Genomic DNA, 16,799 nt, shown 5'->3' with positions numbered 1-16,799 from the left:
GTTGTGGAGTCTCCTTCTCTGGAGACATTAAAAATCCACCTGGACGCCTTCCTGTGTGACCCAATCTAGGTGATCCTGCTCCAGCAGTGGAGTTGGACTAGATGATCTTGCAAGGTCCCTTCCAACTCCTAATGTTCTGTGATTCTGCCACTATTTTAAGCACAGCTTTTAGTAAGCCAGAAATAAAAAAAAAGTGATAAATTAAGTTCCAGTTTCAACCTCTGCCTGTTTGCCTTTTAATCAGGCGAAATACATAAAAGAGCACTCTTCAGATGCCTTTTTTTTTCTCTACTTGAAATAGTACTGTGAGTTGATTAACCATAACACATAATTATTTCCCATTGAAACAATCTGAAAGGGAGCTTTGGAACTATGTGTTCCACTACAATCAAGGAAAAAAACAAAATCAAAATAGAGATTTCAGTAGCTCAAATCAAAACAGTTCTCAGTTGGATCCAAAAGAGAAAAATGATGCATCACAAAGCAAGACAACCATCTGGAAAAACATTTCATCCTGACTTACAGAAAAAGTACAAATCAGCAGGGAAGGAGTCATTAAGGAGACTATTTTGGGCACAAAAGGTCTATGCAGTTTGCAAAAAATATACCTTCATAAGTTGGAAGAGTTTAGTTTCACAGTAAACTTTGTTAAATCTATATTTACTCGTCAGATTTTACAGGTGTATCCTCTCGTTTATTGCCTAAAAGAATCCAGTACATTCAGTCATGTAAAAAGCCTGCAGTTATGGAGTTCTCCCAGCAGATGGCACTAAATCTACAGCCTACAGAAAATTCCTAAAGACACATACAAACAAACAGGTATGGTCACATAACTAAAACAAACAAATTAAATTTACATACTAATTAGAAGCTGTAAGTATGGAAAAAAAAAAAAAACTAACCACCTGAGCAGGTCTTTTCTTAGAAGAGATAGCAATTTTCCTCTCATAATTCAAGAACTTGGACACACACGCAGAGACAGTGACCACACCACAGACGTATATACACACACTTGATATATACTTACACATACTTATATATACTTAATGCATAAAGATATTTGTCTTTACATATATATGTAACTAAACCCCAAAGATTTCTTCCTGAATGTATAATACGCAAGAGTATCTATAAAAACTGAAAAATCCAGCCCTGAGTCTGAAACTCGATTACTTTGCAAAGTATAATCATTAAGGAGCAAACATGAGACACAACTGAACTGAAAGTCCAGCAGCAAAACACCCTCCGACTTGGAGCACGGCAAGTGTGTGGCCAAGTATTCTTTCCAGAATTACTCAACTGATCCCAAAACTATGTACAAGGCTACAGTGAAAAACAACAAAACAAAACAAAACCAAACAAAACAAAACCAAACAAAACAAAACAAAACCAAACCAAACCAAACAAAACAAAACAAAACAAAACCAACAGTGTATTTGGTTCTTTTTCTCCATGTAGAAGTTTTACTTTTTCAAAACTTACTAGTCACCAACTTGCAGATAGCGTGTATCAACAAACCAAGTTAACCTTGGCTCTTTGTTGCAGGTTCTGACCTAGAACAACAGTATTTCAAAGCTAGAAACTATTTCATTCCCCTGGTTACACTTACACTGGTCAGCAAACACCAACTACCATCACACACTGTTTACACTGCAAACACCAACAGTCAGATGGAATGTTTTGTACTTGCATATTTAAATCCAGGATAACCTTCGTTCCTAAGAAGCAATTACAAATGTAGTACAACTAACTACATACATCAAAGAATCACCATTCAACTGTCAGTGCTGCACAAAATACTTAATCAACTGTTAATTAAGCAGTTAGGTATTTAGGATTTTAAGTGCTACTGATTTACATTCTTTAAAAATTACTATAAAAGCTGTGATATATTTCTGTAGGAATAATATATCAAAACTAACAGGATGATTTTGAAACTGATCTATAAACCGCAAGAAATTTCTCAGCTAAGACTACAGATTCACTATTAAACCACTACAGGGAAGCAATGGAGTGCAGTAAATATTCCATTTTACACTTCTTGAGGATTCTTTGCAAGTATTATTTTTTTCCCTCCACCCTTTTCTTTCTTTGGAAAGATCTTTGGATTTCCCTCCCCCCCAAGTACATCACATAATCATAAGTACTACAGTGCTGAAATAGTAGTGTATCCATATGCTGGTCTACTATTTAGTAGTGGTTCAAACTCACAAAGTGCCCAGAAGCCTCCAGGGAGACTTCCATTGCCAACTCCAACTAAACAAACACATTCTAAGGATCATTTGGGGCCAACTGCATTCCCCAGTGCTGAATTCTACATTTTTATCCCTATCTTCTTGTCTGCCAACAGTCTACTATATCATACTTTTTCCCTTATTTCTCAAAGTGCTCTTCAGTAAGCATGCTGTAAGACTATTCCATTTATACAGCTATTAAGAAAGAGAGGAGTTACTAAATCTCTGCAACCACTTTTCAGCTGGGCATTAAACAAAACAGCAATTAAGGCAAAAAAAAGTAAAGCGATTTCAGGTCCTGCTCTGTGCTCCAAGCCTTACACACAAAAAGCGGTGCAAGCTCCACGAGCACACCAATACTGTTGTTTTCCTTTCAACAACCCCAATTTGCAGATCAGAGCACCACAAGATCTGTGCGGTGTGTAAAGCATTTTAGAGCCACCTTGGAGTGCAAAAGGCTTATTTAGTTGTAACTGCTAGGTTTTTTCTCCCTGATCACATGCTTACACATCTGTTGGCTATATAATGCAAACTCATTGCAGTTTAAGTACAGATTTGTGAGCAGAATGAATATCCCCTTCAACACATCCTCCCTTAATCCCCAGTTTCTGCACTGTCTGGCCAAAGAGGATTTGTTCTATGCTTTATAAAAGGAGAGAGAGTATAGAATCAATACTCATGTTGTCATCAAAACCACTCCGTGCATCCTGCTCAGCTAATGTCAGCTCCTGTCAATAATTTAATAAAATGTGTGAGCTCTTCCAACTTTAAGAAATTATGTAACCTTATATCTTTCTACTTTTTAATTCATGCTCAGATGTATCTTTATAATGGGCTCATTTTATGTTACTCTTGAGCAGAACACAAGAGATAGAACATATTAACCATAGGAACTGGCTTTACAGCTTTCTGTTTTTTTCTTGAATCTACACCTGATTGCTCCCGTCTCTTCCATAGTCCAAATTTTGTCATTATTTTCCTGTACGTTTGCAAAAAGTTCTCACTCTTATATCTGGTTTACTTTGCTCAACACAAATATTCCAATTGCAGCTTTCCTTTAATCCAAACGTTTCCCAGATAATGCATTTTCAGTACAACTCCTGCAATAGCAAAATCTTGAACATTTGTGTTATTGTGGGAAGGGTAGGGTCTTCCTTCTCCATGTCCACATATAGACATAACTAGTAAAAAAAAAATAAAATAAACCAAGGAGAAGTAGAATAAACTATTTTCCAACATGACTGAATTATTTTTAAAACCCTGGGGCGAAAAAAAAGTGCCATATCTGAAGCAATTTAAATGTACAAAGAACATCAGCTATGATAAGCCAAACATACTGCATAATTCATCCCCATGTGACTCGAAGGTCTTCCGCAGTCTGATGGTCTTTGGTCAAAGCAACATATTATTCAGTATTTTTAAAATATTACTAAATCAGCTTCATAAAAGCCCAAAGTGATGAGATACACTGTCATTGCTTTGCAGTGAACCACTGTACACATGTAACAATATCCTCATCTGGGGAATTAAAATCATGCCTTTTTCAGAGTATAAAATCATGCCTTTTTCAGAGTATAACCTTCAGAGAGAGAAGCTCCACTGAGATCATTACGTTACACACAAAACATCAAGTAACAATTATAAACATCAGAGAAACACAATCTTCTTTGCTGTGCTACACATGCTTTTAACTTCACTTCTTATATAAAAATAACTATATAAAGTGACCTAACTTCGTGACTGAGTGCAGCTCATCTATAAACTTTCATTAGAAGAACATTTGATTTAAAAAGAAAGCTTAAGGATCCCTTATTAAGTTTGCTTTTTGGTGTTGCAAAGATTTTCAAGTCTTAATGTTTCTGCTATACACGTGTTAAGAGACTGCACTGGCAACCATTCCTTAGTGAGATAAGGCATGCCTATACAAAGTGTTTCTTCAAGGAAAACAGAAATCTTTTTCTTCCTTTGAAGGATTATAGTGTTTTCTGAGTTCCGTTTCACAATGCTGATGATAATTTCCATGCTGACTTTCATAAAAGGCTGAAAATAAACTAGTAAACTCATAACTCATATTGCTGGAGTTAGCATCTCAAAAGACAGATCATCTAGGTACAGTATTGCATTTTATTCATGTTAAAACACTTAATTATTGTAAGATAAATTAACCTGATGTGAGACATCGCTCAGAGTCCACACTAGAATTTGGGGAATTCATATAGAATTACAGGGAAAAACATTCTCTCAGCACAGATTACCCACACGATAATCTGGTAAAATGAACACACTATTGAAAACATAAATGAAAATAATCAAAGACAAATGAATTTGTATATAAAGGTTAAGGAATATGTATTTCCCATATAAAGGATAAGGAGGTAAAACTTCATTCTGTTCCTGATCTGGCTGCTGTTTGTTGATCCTTAACTGCAAAGTAGTTGGAAACCAGCTGAAATCACAAGTGCTCCTGTCCGCATTCCCTCATCCCATAACCTATATGGCAATAAAAAAAGAGTACTACTGCTGAAGGAAGAGTATGACAAGCAATATAAAGCATTAGTCTTTTTCTTATATTCCAAATTAGTCTTTATAATGTCCTCTGTTATCGCAGCTGTCACTATCAGCAGTCCTTGCTGTTCTTGCATCAAATCTAGAAAATCTGATTCTAAGACCTCCATTTGAAATTCCTTCTGTAATAAACAAGAGAATCACAAATCTGCAATGTGATATTTTCACCCCAGGTTCCTAGTAACAGAAATAGTATATTCCATTATTCTTGAATAGCTTTATATGGACTAATTTTGGAGGAAAAAAAATATTCTAATACATCAAACAACTGCACCACTGCTAGAAGTAATAAATGATGAATTACAGTTCTCTAATTTAGGGCCAATCAACCACACTGGGACTTGGAAGAGGTACTGCTCTGATACCTTCAGATGTGTAGATGAGATCACTAGTAGCAGCAAAGAATTAATCACAGGGGAATTGCTCTCCACTGTGCTACATGCAATGGCTCCTATAATTTCCAGTCTCTGGATTAAACTTGTATGTTACTCAGGGAGCCAGAAAGCCCCATTCAAATAAAACTCTTCTAGAGGACACTGTCTACCATAAATGAGAACTTACATCAGTCACTAAAAAAAAAAAAAAAAAAAAAAAAAAAATGCATCTTAAGCCTTTTAATATATTACAATTGTTACAGCTAAAGAAAATTGTATTTGTTTTTTCAGCTGAAAAACAGAAAAAAAAGCTGGTTTAATTCCATAGCTATGGTCTAAATCTCTTCAGAGTCAGAATTCTATTAGCCCAAGCAGGCAATCTTGTATTTAGCCCTACATTTAAAATGTGAGGCAACAGAAGAGTTAGTTAACTAGACAGTATTATTCCAACCAACTGACATGTTGTTCCGTGCTTCAGAGCAGACATTCTCAACTATAGCCTGTAGATCAAGTTGCTGCTGAAACCCGCAAATGGATTGATGATCACAAGTTAATTTACTTATTTCTAATTTACTCATTTCTAATTTACTCTACAGGGGGAAGATAAGTTGCTAGTAACAACGGGAAGCCATCCTATGCCATTTATTAGAAGTTATTTCTACACAAGAAAAATCTTATTAAGACCTTTTCTTCAGGGATGATACCCCTTAGTGGTACAGAACTGTCAGTCACTGAGGGAGAGGTGTGAAAAACAGAACAGTCAGTGTGTTCAAAGACACAGGGGAGAAAAGGACTAGGCATAAAAAAGCATGATCATGGAGTTCAGGAGAGACAGATTAGAAGTGCTAGAAGTGAGAATAAAATAGAGCCTGAAAGTCTTTATACTACCTTTTTATCTCTAATAGGAACACTGCCATAATGATGCCATGAAAACTGCATTGCAGGCTTTTTTTTTTTCATACGACCAATTTCTGTATCTGATACAAAGATGTTAAACAACAGCAGAGGAGAATAGAGGTGGTCAACAGAGCACTGTGCTTTTGTCAAGTCTTAAACTTTTCTCAGACAACACAGGATATAACTCTACAATGCCTTCCCTTCTCTCCCTGCTTCAATTCCACTGTAGTATCATTAATTTACCTTATTCTATTAAAAAATCCCTGAAGCAAAGAGCTGCAGTTCAAAGGCCAACTTCATGCCTTTTTTTTTTAATAACTTTACTCATAATTCAAAATTCAATGAAATAACGATCCACTTGATATCGCTTCTAACAAAGAAAAAAGCACATTCAAGCTATTCAAGCTACGTCAAAGGTATTCTTTGGATTTTTTTCTCTTCAAACTATCTCCTTACTGAAATATCTTGAGCAGCTACCATGATTCATATGTCATGCAGACCCTCTCTTTAATATTCCCAGTTATATTAGGAACACGAGTTCAGACCTAGATATTGACTTTTGTGTACTAAGAGAAAAAAGAGTCTAGGCCACTTGTACTTGGCAACTTTGAGAACATGAAAAAAAGCCATTACAGAAAAGTATAATTTGAGATAGCACTCTGCTACTTCTACTGCCAAAAACCTTAGTGAAACATATTATACTTTTAGGGAGTTGTTTTTCTTTTGATAAATACAGCATATAGAAATCATAAATGCTATCCAAATTCAATACGAATCAAATATCTGGGTGTGATGATGTGAGTAAGCATTCCATTCTCCTCTGTCTTCCAAAATCATTCATCATGATGAATACTTACTGACAAGGCAAATTCTAGAAAATGTCATCCACCTTTTTTTAAACTTTTGATTTCTTTAAAAGAAAACAGCTGGCCATTCCAAAGAAATCCCACACCTTTTTGCACATTTACATATGAAAATCTTGCTAGTTGTAGCAAAAAGTAAACATGTCTCTGGTTTAGCCTCATTCCTTTTCATCTGTCAGTTCACTCAAATCCTAGAAGCTCTGTGTGTTATGGTGTAATCTATTCATATGACTTGTACTTGCATGGAGGGAACAGAAAGTTATTTCTGAGACAGAAGAGTAGACAGATATCCACATACTCCACAGGTCAAAAAATTCCTTTGGAAAGGGTAACAGTATCATCACTGCAGGACTCTGCTGGTTCTCTGCAGTTACAAAGAGAAGGAAAAATAACCTCCTTAGGGAAATATATTTTTATGGCTTTCACGCCCACAGAAAGTTCACAATATTGTTATCTATGAACTTAAAGGTCTTTAATTCTTTAGCTCTTTCTCTTCTTCATAGCAAGTAAAACTGCCAAATAAAATAATTAAATAATCAATTTCCAAGCAACTATTCTGTGATTATTCTGTATTCTGTTCAGCACAACAAAGTATTTGAAAGGGAAAAAAAAAAAAAAGTTTAATTTGCATAGTCTAAACTAATCAGTTAATAACATTTTTCTTGCTTTAAGATCTTCGCTTCTTTTTCCTCCAGTGCCACAGGATGTTTAATCAGTCTGGACCATAGTAGATAAATTCCAGGAATGATGAAATGCAAAATATCCTGACCTCCCTGGAGAGTAACACCAACTGTTCACCTGCCAAGTGAAAAGTCTTCAGCCAGCTGAATCATTTATTTTTAACTACCACGAAAGAGAATCAAGGAGAAAATGGCTCCAGACATTTCAGAAAAATATATAATTTATATTTCTTAATTACTTTTGTAACCAAATAGACATTACACTAATATTTTGTTTTGTACAATCCTTTATCACTTCTTTCCTGCAACAGTCTATGAGTTCATGGCAAAAAGTTGCTAATTTCTCACCTGAGTAGTCTGACAAAACATCTCAGGAACCTGGTGTTAGAGCTCAGATTAATTTTAAGTCTAACAGAGTTTAAGAAAGAACCCTACCAATCAAGTAGCACTACTCAGAATTATTGGGCAACTTCATTTGTGTATTCTTCTATACTAAATCCATTTTTAAAACCTTGTTCAAAATGAAATTGTGCTGAAAGTTACCTCAATGATAAAAGTTTAATAACTACATGCCTACTTACAAAAGAAAGTGTGCTTGTAGTTTTTATTGTGTTAAAATTCAATTGTATGGAGACAAAACACCAGAAGGCTATGTTATTACTGATATACAAATAGATTATCTATCAAGTCTGAAGCCTGATTCACTGCAAGCATTTGATAAAGCTATTCTATGAATAAGTCAATTCACTCTAACTAGCTATAAATATTACCCAAATATAGCACATTTTCACCAGACAGTATTCAAATTTTGCAGCAGAAATTATGCGGGTATTTTCAAAAGCTTAGGGTAACTAGACTGTTCAGAACATTGATGGTTTTGCTGGCTCGAACTCCTCATTGGGAAGGCAACAAATCTAAATTTACATGACATAATAAAGAAACATCTAAATCTGCTCATTTAAAAGTTACAGGAAAAGGAAGCATTTTGGTCTTTTGATTTTAAGCGCAACAACCTTTTTAACAATCTTCCTTCCTCTGAACAGGATATTACTTTCTTAATTCAAACTCGTACCTTAAGTCTGATTAATTTCCGGTACCCATATCTGGTGCCTTGGATTTTAAGTGCCTTCTTAGATAATTGGTACCCACCTACAGGAAGCTTTGTCTATAAAGGTCAGAATAATGCTGACTAGATACTACACCTCAACAGTTCTATTTTCCCTAATAAAATGTAACCTTTATTAAACCCAAAGGTATTCTCTCCTAAAATATTCTGTAACCTATCTACTTACTAGTTTTTATATTAAGCATATATTTGAGAGTGGCAACTCCTCTTTAGAGACTGAAATGTTTTAGCGTTTGAACAGCTTTTATGAAGTGAGTTAACACAATCTGCCTTTGAACAAGAGTATCAGCTATAAGGTTGCTGACAAGCAATTTACTAGTACTGTAAGCATAGTTCCAGATAGAGATGTCCTTCTGGCACTTTTTACTCTTGATTTGGAGACAGAATGTCTGTTTCAGAGAACCAGGACGAGAGGATGTCTGGAACACAGACAGATGTATATGCCCAGATGATGTCACCATTTATTGATGACCTTATGTTATTTATGACTGTGATCACTCCACTCATTAAGATCAGGAAGCAGTTTGGAATATAGTCCATACAGGTGATTCTTCTTTTAAACTTACAGGAAGGGAGTGGTAACCACAGTCTAAATGTAGTTCTTGCATATGCAAAAACAAACAAACAAACAAACAAACAAACAAAGACAACCAAACCACACCACACAAAAAACCTCAAACAACCAAACCACAATAAAAAACACAACAATCTTCAAACCATCTTTTGAACAATGGCAAGAAACTGTGGGGCTCCTAAGTCATACACTACAGGATGTTTTTGTAGTGATCCAACACCCAGCCGACATTGGATGCCTAGGGAAGAGTATGAGGCATAAGCATAGAAGGATGCAGTTTCCAGTAGTCTTCAGCTCCAGTTCTAGGTCTACACTGGGGATCTGGGTTCTTAACAGTCCTTGAAAGACTTCTATAAAGCTATCTAATGGCATTTTGAGTTTGTAGAAGCCAATGTCCTGCAGTAATGAGCTACCACCTTAACTTTACATTTTTTGTTTAAATTTCTTTTTGCCAATTCTGACCACACTATCTGCATCTGGTATTTCCCAATTTTATGAGAAATATCAATAATTTCTCACTTTTTTTTCGTGTTGCTCAAACTTGCAGATTTCTTTTACATCTCACTTCTGTTGACCCTTTTCCAACCTTAGTAGACCTTCTGTATGTTTGTTTATCCATCATTCCTTTCTCAGTAGTATGTTCTCTAGTTCTACCATATAGTTTTTGAGATTAAGGCAATATGAATTGCAGAGAATTCTGGACATAGATGAGCTACAAAATACAAACTGTCACTTTAATCTTCTCTACTTTGCATATCAATCTTTTTCCACATTTTTTTTCCTAATTTTTTATGTTCTTTTTTGACTGTAATGAACACACAATCTGACATTTCAGTAGAAAAATCTATTATATAACCCCAAAACCTCTTTGTGCTAATAGCCCAGTGAGCACCATTGTCTATGTAAATTTAGGATTGTTTTTCCCTCAGGTGGACCACTTCTCACTTGAGTTTAATTTACAGTTCTATCATATGTTCATTCAGTACACTCCTGGAACTCTTTCTAGTCAGTATTCACTGTTACGATCTTGATGAAGAACAACAAAAGATGCCACCATACCCTTTGCCTCCTTTTTCATATAATTAACATGTTGAACAGAGATCCCTCTTGGACTCCATAAGCAATCTCCCTGACTCATTTAAACCTGGTATTTTTCCATAAGAGTTATTCTACAAGTGATTAATGTACGTGAAGTAACTTTCATTTCACATCAGATTAGTGCTGCTAAGAACCTTTGAGAGGGAACTTTTTTGAAAAAGCTTTTCAAAATCCTGACTGTATCAACTATGTCAACATTGTCTAGGTAATCAATGAGTCGGCATGTACAAACACAAGGGTGACCGAATAATATGAAATCGATAAGCATGAACAAATCAGTTTCTATCAGGTTTGGACTCTAATAACTGAAGGAATATAGCTACTCCCACATTCAATCTGATAGAAAAATAACTGTAAGCGTACAGAGTTAACGAGAGTTTTCCCTATTTTGTGGAAATTCTGCCATGGAACACTTCTCATGCTGTAACATGAAAAACAGTAATAATAAAAAGTAGTAATAATAGATGTTTTTAAATCTCTCTAACGCACTGTTTTCAAACCTTAGTATACCAGTGAACTATGAAGAAGCGGTCAGGAATTTACAGTATGTTGACTGGCCATAAGGTATCATTCTCTTCCATGTCTCCAGCTAAAATGAGATAATTTCTTTCATACAGTAAAGACCACAGGTTATACAAAATGATTTGCTATGATCAGGTTGCTACAGAACCAATGAATTACGTGTTAGTAGACTAAAAGCAACTACCTACAAGGGTATGTGCATATTTTTGTCAACCCTCCTGCCAGCTACAGCTAGTGAATGCAACAGCAGCCCATTTTCCTATTGGTCACCTGAATGAGTACTAGACCTCTGAATCTGTAATCAGTTGACCTAGTTTTACTTTCTGCTTTTTTTAACATCTCTTAAATTGCTCCATTGTTACTTAGTAGATAACAGCTCACAGAGCAGAATGCTCCAATAAAGTGGACATGTTCAGGTCCTATACAGTCCTCTTTGCCAGCCCTCTGCACAGAAGATGAGATACTCATTTATAGCCTTAAATGATTAAAAGACTGTGGGGATGATGCTTGACTCACAGAGCACTCCAAATTGCAAAATAACACATATAAGAAACAGCACATAATAGAATACCCTCTTGGGACTCCGTATCAAATCTGTAATAGATGGTTACCTGTAACTATGGGAGGCTGGATGAGTTTGAATACAAAACTAGTTCATCCATGTCTATCTTTTTACATTACCTTTCACCATTTGTATATAAAAAATCCTTTATTTCAACTGAGAGCCTAAACTATTTTGCCCAGCTACTCTAACAAGCAAACCTCAGTTTTATTTGGAATCTCTCAGCAAGATGGAATGCAAATAAATAATTATCTTCAGTCAGCCTATACTGCAAGTCTGCTACTGAAAATGTGATATGCTGCAATTGTTAAAAATCATCATGTACCTGCCTTCTATATTTATCAAAATACATCTATTACATCCTAGTTGAAATACACTGACACTTTGGAATAATTTCCGGGTTTCCAAATGAATCAGCTTTAAAATGACAAACAAATACCTTAATACTGCATTCAAATTCCCAAACGCAATATTAAAACTGCACAAATTACATATTAATTTATTTGTACTTCATAATTCCAAAATACACTGAGCTAATTTTAGAATATATCAACAATATAGTCACATATTTCCACAGGTGACAAACCTGTATAACATCTTAATAATGAAATACAGATGAAAGTAGCTGGGGGGTTTTTTTGTGGTTTTTGTTTGGTTTTGGTTTTTACTAAGTTCACAAAATAAATCATTACAGTCACCTGGAAATTTAACTCTACTGCTCCAAAATATCAACTGAACTTTTTTTCACATATTTCCTGTTAAAGAGTACAGCAATATGGTAAAAACAATGAAATAGTCTTATGCGAGCTCATTCATTACACCTTTTTCACAGTGATTTTCCCTGAATATGAACTGGAAGACTGAAGTGAATTTTATTTTTTTTTTTCACCCACCTATTTCCCTACCTCCTGTATTAGATTATGGCTGTCCCATACCAAATACATTAGGAAGGGAGCATAAAGAACAGATACCACAAAGCTTTATAATCACACTGACCATGGAGAAAGCACCTACTCAAAAGGTATTACACCCAGAAAGAAAATAGTTCAACAGCAGGGAAATATTAGTTTTAACTGAAAAAGTAAAGACATGCTGTAGGTCTTCCAGGCATACTTTTTGCATACAGAAACTGTATTTTTTTCTTTATGCTGCTCCTGACCACTTCACCTGGCCAATGAAAGTGAAATCTCAACTCGTCATTACTAAATATGGAAAAAAAGGTTCTCAAGTGAAAATATCAGAAGCCTTTCTGTCTGTAAATGGAACATACTATCTAACTTTCTCAGAAATGAGCTAAAGAAATTGACAGGAGGCACAGGAAGTGTCAAAAACATCCCCAAAGGTCAGCCCAAAAATAGAATTCTTCAAAACAATTTTTTTAAAAGACTTTATGAACTTCATAATTAAATTCTTCTGCTCAACTGAGCAAAAAGACTGGATTCCTAGATGGTGTAACTGTCCTGTCTTGAAACGTTATGGCAGAACAAAGTCAGTGAACAGTTTTCTGATGGGGGGGAGAAAAAAAAAAAAAAGAAGCAACACCAAAAAAAAAACCAAACCAACCTCCCAGAAAACACAAAGCAAGGTTTTTCTTTTTTTCTTTCCTATATGAAAGGTCTCTTACTTGCAAGTAACAGTTTAAATAACTGGAATACCAGCAACTTTTGACAAAACAGCAAAACCCTAGGCTCTCAACTCATTTCTAGGTAATAACAGGAACTAGCTGGCAAGAGAAGCCATCAGAAGCTTTACGCTCAGCTACAAAAGTCATTAGGTCTCACAACACAGATCAAAAAAAAACACAGAGACCGAGGAGAAAGCACAGTTCCGAGCAGAAATCTCAGCTGGTCTTAAGAAGTGGACTACAAGAAATAAATATTATAAACTAGAGTTCTTTCTTTTCTCTATATTTTACTGCACCAATCAGCACAGCAGCTAGACACTGTAGTCTGTGTGCACATAAATAAGAAGTACATATAATGAAAATCTTTTGCGCAGATCAAAATTCAGATCTCCTTGGATAATAAATGAAGGACTTCTTGTAGCTCCTAAGGGGGCTGCTATAATGGCCTCATTTTTACCCATCAAAACATAGGTATCAAAGGCTGACATTTCAGTCTATTCAATACAGAAGCTTCGACTCCACTTTTGGTAAATGTTCTTTAACAGAGATGATGGATTCCCTTTTGCCCTCCTTTTGTAAAAAATATCTCTTTCAAACTTCCTATGTTCAAAAAATCAGAATTAAATTTTACTCTAATCTCATTAATTTTAGCAGGAAATTGAAAATTTCACAGAAAAAAAATTCTTGTAATAACAATACAACGAATATATGTGATTGATAGGTATTAAGTTTTGCCAGTTTGCATAAGGTTTTATGCCCTTATTTAAAAATAAGATTCCATACAACTAGACAGACTAGGAAAAATAATTCTTTAACTGAATACCATGACCTCAAAAAAAGACTGTGAAGTACTCTTTGTTGCTTCTGCAGTACTACATAGAGTAGCTACAGAGCAATATCAAAAGATGACAGATCACTCCATCTCTTAGTTCTGATTAAATGCAGAAATCCTGCCAATTTGAATTCATTCACAAAAATACAATATCCAAAAAAAAAAATAATCACAAGGTTCATAAAAATCTCAAAGCAAGGCTTGCTTATACTTCATGAAAAATGTAATTTCCTCTTTCTCCTCAGAATCATCTTGACTGCATTCCACTACTCCTTAGTTTGTTCTACAAGCAAAACTTTTCTAGAATAAACTAACATCATCAAATGAACCAACCATTGAATTTAACCTATCTATATAGGAAATTCTTATCAATTGTACTATCCTCTGTTAACAGGTACTTGATAAAATATTTCAAAGTTTACTTTTATTTTATTTCAGAGTGAAGTTCTCTTGGCTGTCAAGCTAAGCATTGAATGAATTTCAAGATCGCTTTGCACATTGGGATATTCATGTGTGATTACAACATGAGCATTAAATATGTGAACAACAAATTGAACAAGTTATTTTACTCGTACATAAAAGGAATAATCTGTCTAACAAATCACTGAGACACAGAGCATAAAAGTAAGAAGACAGAACAAAAAATTGTACTGTTATTGTGATAATACTTAACACATTTCTAATCTGCTATTTCAATAAATATCTAATTTCTAAAACACAGAAAGCTAATCTTTATAGAAATAATCCAAGGCTAAATCTCTTCTCTGTGGAGCTTTCCAGGAGCTGTAGTGTTGCGGAGAAAATTGTGGAACTTTCCTTTCTTTTCCACGTGGAGAGTGACCTGAAGATTTCATGGAAGATTGTTATTTGCATTTCCAGACATACTCAGAGACCCTAGCAATTTCCACAGAAATCCACAGAGCCTTCATTTTAATGCAAACCAACATTTCTATAGCAACGAGAACGTTAGCTCTAAAGGAGCTAACACAAACGTGCCTTTCAAGAGGCCATCTTATAAAGCAGTGATAGGACAGTAATCGGACCTAGGCGCCTATGACTGTCTAGTCCAGGTACCCCAAAAGTATAACTGAGAAAACCCTCAGTCTCAATCTAGAATAGTCAAAAATTTATTTTTTTTTTTAACACACACTGGAATCCAAAAATCATGGAAATATAAAGATGGATTTCCATGGTGTCAAAAAATGAGGAGGGTGATCGGCCATCACCACATCTCTTTAAAAAACAAAAACAAACTAATCACTTCCTTTTTGCAAGAATCCATATGCTGGTTTGGTTTTTTGTTTATTTGTTTGTTTGTGGGGCTTATTTTTCTATTTCCCCTGAGGAAAACCAAATGGATATGTTGCCCTCAACTTCCTCCTTAAGAGGAACTCCAAATGACTTAAAGGTTCAACTTACAATTTTAAGTTTTGACTCACAGCAAAACTGAAAATGCCTGTTTATTTCCTAGCAATCTATTTTGGCTTGTCTGAACATGGTCATTAAAGTATTTACTTGCCCCAGTGCTTGAGCAGCATCAAAGTTATTCTGCCAAGCTTCAAATTTAACCTGATTATAGAAATTTAATTGTGCTGTAATGACCAAAACATTTAATGCAAGATTTAAAACACAAATAGCAGTTTAAAAAAAAAAAAAAAAATCCAGACAAAAGTTTCCTATCTTTCATCTTGTTCATCAAGCCTTTTTAAAATAAAAACCTGTCATAGCCAGGAGTTCAGCTACTTAGGCCATGGGACTCAATTTGGGAAATTTGGTTTATTGGATGCTGATGGTGTCCCTCTGTCAGAGAAGGTGGGGAAGAAAGTTCAGTCATAGGCTTGCCAAGGCAGTGAATAGGGCTTCAATCTAAAGTTGCCAGGGGAGGGGAACTTCAATTCATCCCACTCCTACTGGTTTGATGCCAGTAGCAGCACTAGATACCCAGAGCCTGTGCAGGTCAGCAGGTGAGCACATGGAGAGCAGCGCTCCAGGCAGTAAGTCAGCTTCATCAGGGACCCAACTTAAACACTTCTATGAAAATGCACATAGCATGGGGAATAAACAAGAGGAGTCTGAGACAAGCACACGGCTGCAGGGCTATGATGTCATTGTAGTTGTGGCGGGATGGCTTCTGTGACTGGAGTGTTACAATGGAAGGATACAGGCTTTTTAGGAAAAGCAGGCAGGGGAGACAGAGAAGGGATGTCACCCTTTTGTTGCCTTTTTTTAGTAGCTTCTTTGAAGCCTACAGAATAACACAAAGAAAAAAAACCAACCCCACACACCACACCCACCAACACCACCGAAACCACCACAAGAGAAGGGGATCAGATCCTTACATGTAATTCATTATTTTCTTTATAACTCTGACTTTCAGACCCCAAGGCTTCACACAAAGTAAGACCAAGTGAGTTTTAATTAAACACATCATACAGCAGAACTTCACATATACACTATGAATCAGCAAAGCTTTTATATTATTTTGATAGAGAAAATAGATAACTTATACAACCACTCTTAATTCCAGTGTTCAACAAAATATCATCTTTCCTTTCACAGAGACAAGGGAAAAAAAAAAAAAAAACAACAACAATCCAAAACCAAAGAAATATTCCTCACTATTGGGTCAGTTTTCATGAAGTACAAAAACAATTATTTTTGATTCCAGGTAGGAGGTAAGAAAATATTTTTTTAAATAAATATGCTCTATAATTCAGGTAATTACCACAAGTAAAACTAAAAGGTTCATACCTATTACCTACTCTATGACATGACAAAGTAATTGGAGACTGCTAGAAACAGCAGGAAAACCTTAGCAAATATCTACTTTCTAGTGCATAAGAGCTGT

At 35.4% G+C, this 16,799-nt stretch overlaps 1 protein-coding gene across 1 annotated transcript in view; it reads right to left on the bottom strand.

The window, feature by feature from the left end:
* LOC103781808 (ERC protein 2) overlaps positions 1-16,799 on the bottom strand; it is a gene marked incomplete at its 3' end in the record, with an annotated part of 52,844 nt that overhangs the window by 11,678 nt on the left and 24,367 nt on the right. The window lies entirely within an intron of this gene.

The sequence above is a fragment of the Merops nubicus genome, unplaced genomic scaffold (genome assembly GCF_000691845.1).
Source record: "Merops nubicus isolate BGI_N331 unplaced genomic scaffold, ASM69184v1 scaffold16881, whole genome shotgun sequence".
NCBI classification, from domain to species: Eukaryota; Metazoa; Chordata; class Aves; order Coraciiformes; family Meropidae; genus Merops; species Merops nubicus.
The sequence above is the reverse complement of the archived record's forward strand: the minus strand, read 5'-3'. Positions and strand labels throughout refer to the sequence as shown.